Source organism: Salmo salar, chromosome 02 (genome assembly GCF_965601325.2).
Source record: "Salmo salar chromosome 02, fSalSal1, whole genome shotgun sequence".
NCBI classification, from domain to species: domain Eukaryota; kingdom Metazoa; phylum Chordata; class Actinopteri; order Salmoniformes; family Salmonidae; genus Salmo; species Salmo salar.
In genome coordinates this window covers 81,805,001-81,810,721 of record NC_138292.1, presented here as the reverse complement: position 1 = coordinate 81,810,721, position 5,721 = coordinate 81,805,001, and the positions used below count along the sequence as shown (strand labels likewise).

Below are 5,721 nucleotides of genomic sequence, written 5' to 3'. Positions count from 1 at the left end.
AACACAGTAGCTTATTGGTTGACCTGCGTCTCAGGTATCGGTACACCTTCACAGAGACAGACGGAGGAAGGAATTCCAACGCTAACACACCTACCGACCTGACTGACTGACACGGCTAAAACCTTAATCAGGTAAGCTTTGATTTTTACCTTCATTATAAAAGCCTTGCATATAAAAACGAGTTGGAGTGGAGACAGTGTGGAGGTTGACATAATGACTGCTTACAGGTTACATACCCTGTTATTAGACTGAGACTGAAATCAGAGGTTTTTGACTGGGTGTGTAAGTCGTTTTGTTTGTTGTTTGTGTACAGGTGAATGGTGTCGCGTTTAGCTACCAAACAACATGCAGTTATGGAGTAGGGAGATTAAAGTTATTTCATTTTTTATCACAATTTACTTCTATTGTGTTCTTAACAGATCAACCCTCTTGTTTATTGTTTGTTGTGAACAGTTCTTTCTTACTAAATCACTTCATCAGCACAGTCAACCAGAATCACAATGCAGGTCTCTCACCTTTCACATGGTGGTGAAGTCATTTTTTAAATAAAAATAGTTTCGCTAAGTTTTTATGAACATTTTTTAAATATAGTATTTTATTATTGACAGTAAGCCAGCATTTCTATTGTGTTGAGTTGGCATTAAGTATTTTTTATCAAATTGTTTACATCAAATCAAATTTATTTATATAGCCCTTCTTACATCAGCTGATATCTCAAAGTGCTGTACAGAAACCCAGCCTAAAACCCCAAACAGCAAGCAATGCAGGTGTAGAAGCACGGTGGCTAGGAAAAACTCCCTAGAAAGGAAAAAACCTAGGAAGAAACCTAGAGAGGAACCAGGCTATGAGGGGTGGCCAGTGCTCTTCTGGCTGTGCCGGGTGGAGATTATAACAGCACATGGCCAAGATGTTCAAATGTTCATAAATGACCAGCATGGTCAAATAATATTAATCATAGTAGTTGTCGAGGGTGCAACAAGTCAGTAACACAAGAGTAAGTGTCAGTTGGCTTTTTCATAGCCGATCTTTGAGAGTATCTCTACCGCTCCTGCTGTCTCTAGAGAGTTGAAAACAGCAGGTCTGGGACAGGTAGCACGTCCGGTGAACAGGTCAGGGTTCCATAGCCGCAGGCAGAACAGTTGGAACTGGAGCAGCAGCACGGCCAGGTGAACTGGGGACAGCAAGGTGTCATCAAGCCAGGTAGTCCTGAGGCATAGTCCTAGGGCTCAGGTCCTCCGAGAGAGAGAAAGAAAGAAAGAGAAAAAGAGAGAATTAGAGAGAGCATATTTAAATTCCCACAGGACACCGGAAAAGACAAGAGAAATACTCCAGATGTGACAGACTGACCCTAGCAGGTAGGATATAACCCCACCCACTTTGCCAAAACACAGCCTCCACACCACTGGAGGGATATCTCCAACCACCAACATACCATCCCGGGACAAGGTCGAGTATAGCCCACAAAGATCTCCGCCACGGCACAGCCCAAGGGGGGGCGCCAACCCAGACAGGAAGACCACGTCAGTGACTCAACCCACTCAAGTGACGCACCCCTCCCAGGGACGGCATGGAAGAACAGGAGTTAGAGCCCTGTCTATGTTCGTAGATAAGATGAGAGCACCCCTCCAGCTAGGATGGAGTCCGTCACTCCTCAACAGGCCAGGCTTGGTCCTGTTTGTGGGTGAGTCCCAGAAAGAGGGCCAATTATCTACAAATTCTATCTTTTGGGAGGGGCAGAAAACAGTTTTCAACCAGCGAGTGAGTTGTGAGACTCTGCAGTAGAGCTCATCACTCCCCCTAACTGGGAGGGGGCCAGAGACATTTGTTCATTTGTTCGTAGATAAGGGAAACAACTCACTGCATATATATGTATATATATGTGTATAACATTTAAAAAAGGGTCCTGAAATGCTCTGGGCTTACATCAGTTTTGTAACAGGTCTGTTACCAGTCAGTAGTATTGTGTTGTTGAGTAGGTCTGTTATTACAGTCTATGTTACCAGTCAGTAGTATTGTGTTGTTGAGTAGGTCTGTTATTACAGTCTTTGTTACTAGTCAGTAGTATTGTGTTGTTGAGTAGGTCTGTTATTACAGTCTATGTTACCAGTCAGTAGTATTGTGTTGTTGAGTAGGTCTGTTATTACAGTCTATGTTACCAGTCAGTAGTATTGTGTTGTTGAGTAGGTCTGTTATTACAGTCTATGTTACCAGTCAGTAGTATTGTGTTGGTGAGTAGGTCTGTTATTACAGTCTATGTTACCAGTCAGTAGTATTGTGTTGTTGAGTAGGTCTGTTATTACGGTCTATGTTACCAGTCAGTAGTATTGTGTTGTTGAGTAGGTCTGTTATTACGGTCTATGTTACCAGTCAGTAGTATTGTGTTGTTGAGTAGGTCTGTTATAACAGTCTATGTTACATCAGCAGTATTGTGTTGGTGAGTAGGTCTGTTTCTCTGGTAACAGGTTACATCCCAGGTGGGAGTTCTGTGGTTCTACCTCTGAGAATAGCATGAGGCTCGTTAGTTCGTCAGGTAGAATACTATTGTTTGGTCGGCCCTAAGAACAACCTGTATATCCACATCCGGCACACAACTAATGTAATATCTCTGAGCAGGCACTGATGGTTAAATCCACTACTGTTTACTGACGGTTAAATCCACTACTGTTTACTGATGGTTAAATCCACTACTGTTCACTGATGGTTAAATCCACTACTGTTTACTGATGGTTAAATCCACTACTGTTCACTAATGGTTAAATCCACTACTGTTTACTGATGGTTAAATCCACTACTGTTTACTGATGGTTAAATCCACTACTGTTTACTGATGGTTAAATCCACTACTGTTTACTGATGGTTAAATCCACTACTGTTTACTGATGGTTAAATCCACTACTGTTTACTGATGGTTAAATCCACTACTGTTTACTGATGGTTAAATCCACTACTGTTCACTGATGGTTAAATCCAATACTCTTCACTGATGGTTAAATCCACTATTGTTTACTGATGGTTAAATCCACTACTGTTCACTGATGGTTAAATCCAATACTGTTTACTGATGGTTAAATCCAATACTGTTTACAGATGGTGAAATCAACTACTGTTTACTGATGGTTAAATCCACTACTGTTCACTGATGGTTAAATCCACTACTGTTTACTGATGGTTAAATCCAATACTGTTTACAGATGGTGAAATCAACTACTGTTTACTGATGGTTAAATCCACTACTGTTCACTGATGGTTAAATCCACTACTGTTCACTGATGGTTAAATCCACTACTGTTTACTGATGGTTACATCCACTACTGTTTACTGATGGTTAAATCCACACTGTTCACTGATGGTTAAATCCACTACTGTTTACTGATGGTTAAATCCACTACTGTTCACTGATGGTTAAATCCACTACTGTTTACAGATGGTGAAATCAACTACTGTTTACTGATGGTTAAATCCACTACTGTTTACTGATGGTTAAATCCACTACTGTTCACTGATGGTTAAATCCACTACTGTTTACAGATGGTGAAATCAACTACTGTTTACTGATGGTTAAATACACTACTGTTTACTGATGTTTAAATCCACTACTGTTTACTGATGGTTAAATCCACTACTGTTCACTGATGGTTAAATCCACTACTGTTTACTGATGGTTAAATCCACTACTGTTCACTGATGGTTAAATCCAATACTGTTCACTGATGGTTAAATCCAATACTGTTTACAGATGGTGAAATCAACTACTGTTTACTGATGGTTAAATCCACTACTGTTCACTGATGGTTAAATCCACTACTGTTTACTGATGGTTAAATCCACTACTGTTTACTGATGGTTAAATCCACTACTGTTCACTGATGGTTAAATCCAATACTGTTCACTGATGGTTAAATCCAATACTGTTTACAGATGGTGAAATCAACTACTGTTTACTGATGGTTAAATCCACTACTGTTTACTGATGGTTAAATCCACTACTGTTTACTGATGGTTAAATCCACTACTGTTCACTGATGGTTAAATCCAATACTGTTCACTGATGGTTAAATCCACTACTGTTTACAGATGGTGAAATCAACTACTGTTTACTGATGGTTAAATCCACTACTGTTCACTGATGGTTAAATCCACTACTGTTTACTGATGGTTAAATCCACTACTGTTTACTGATGGTTAAATCCACTACTGTTCACTGATGGTTAAATCCAATACTGTTCACTGATGGTTAAATCCACTACTGTTTACTGATGGTTAAATCCACTACTGTTCACTGATGGTTAAATCCACTACTGTTTACTGATGGTTAAATCCACTACTGTTTACTGATGGTTAAATCCACTACTGTTCACTGATGGTTAAATCCAATACTGTTCACTGATGGTTAAATCCAATACTGTTTACAGATGGTGAAATCAACTACTGTTTACTGATGGTTAAATCCACTACTGTTTACTGATGGTTAAATCCACTACTGTTTACTGATGGTTAAATCCACTACTGTTCACTGATGGTTAAATCCAATACTGTTCACTGATGGTTAAATCCACTACTGTTTACAGATGGTGAAATCAACTACTGTTTACTGATGGTTAAATCCACTACTGTTCACTGATGGTTAAATCCACTACTGTTTACTGATGGTTAAATCCACTACTGTTTACTGATGGTTAAATCCACTACTGTTCACTGATGGTTAAATCCAATACTGTTCACTGATGGTTAAATCCAATACTGTTTACAGATGGTGAAATCAACTACTGTTTACTGATGGTTAAATCCACTACTGTTTACTGATGGTTAAATCCACTACTGTTTACTGATGGTTAAATCCACTACTGTTCACTGATGGTTAAATCCAATACTGTTCACTGATGGTTAAATCCAACACTGTTTACAGATGGTGAAATCAACTACTGTTTACTGATGGTTAAATCCACTACTGTTCACTGATGGTTAAATCCACTACTGTTTACTGAAACCCCACCTCTTTAAGGATTACCTAGGATAGGATAAAGTAATCCTTCTAACCCCCCCCCCCCCCCCTTAAAATATTTAGATGCACTATTGTAAAGTGGTTGTTCCACTGGATATCATAAGGTGAATGCACCATTTTGTAAGTCGCTCTGGATAAGAGCGTCTGCTAAATGACTTAAATGTAAATGTAAATGTAATGGTTAATCCAATACTGTTTACTGATGGTTAAATCCAATACTGTTTACTGATGGTTAAATCCACCATCTCTGATTGAATTTTGTGTACAAGAAACTATATCTTGTAGATTTTTATCCTGAATTGATCAATTTGATCAAAATGAGGAGGAATAGTGTGTTGGAATAGTGTGTTGGCTGATAGTGGTCTTAGTATTGGACTTAGGATTGGTCTTAGTATTGGACTTAGGAGTGGACTTAGTAGTGGTCTTAGGAGAGGACTTAGGAGTGGTCTTAGTAGTGGACCTAGGAGTGTACTTAGGAGTGGACTTAGGAGTGGACTTAGTAGTGAACTTAGGAGTGGACTTAGGAGTGGTCTTAGGAGAGGACTTAGGAGTGTACTTAGGAGTGGACTTAGGAGTGGACTTAGGAGTGGTCTTAGGAGTGGACTTAGGAGTGGACTTAGGAGTGGTCTTAGGAGTGGACTTAGGAGTGGACTTAGTAGTGAACTTAGGCCAAACACTTCTAGAAGGTGTATTTGATAATGGACAAACACAACTGTATG

At 39.5% G+C, this 5,721-nt stretch overlaps 1 long non-coding RNA gene across 1 annotated transcript in view; it reads left to right on the top strand.

The window, feature by feature from the left end:
* The window catches only part of LOC145862633 (uncharacterized), a 16,627-nt gene continuing 10,906 nt past the window's right edge, over positions 1-5,721 (top strand). The window contains exon 1 of the long non-coding RNA XR_014382180.1: positions 1-131. This is a non-coding gene — a long non-coding RNA (uncharacterized LOC145862633). The remainder of the gene's footprint in view (positions 132-5,721) is intronic.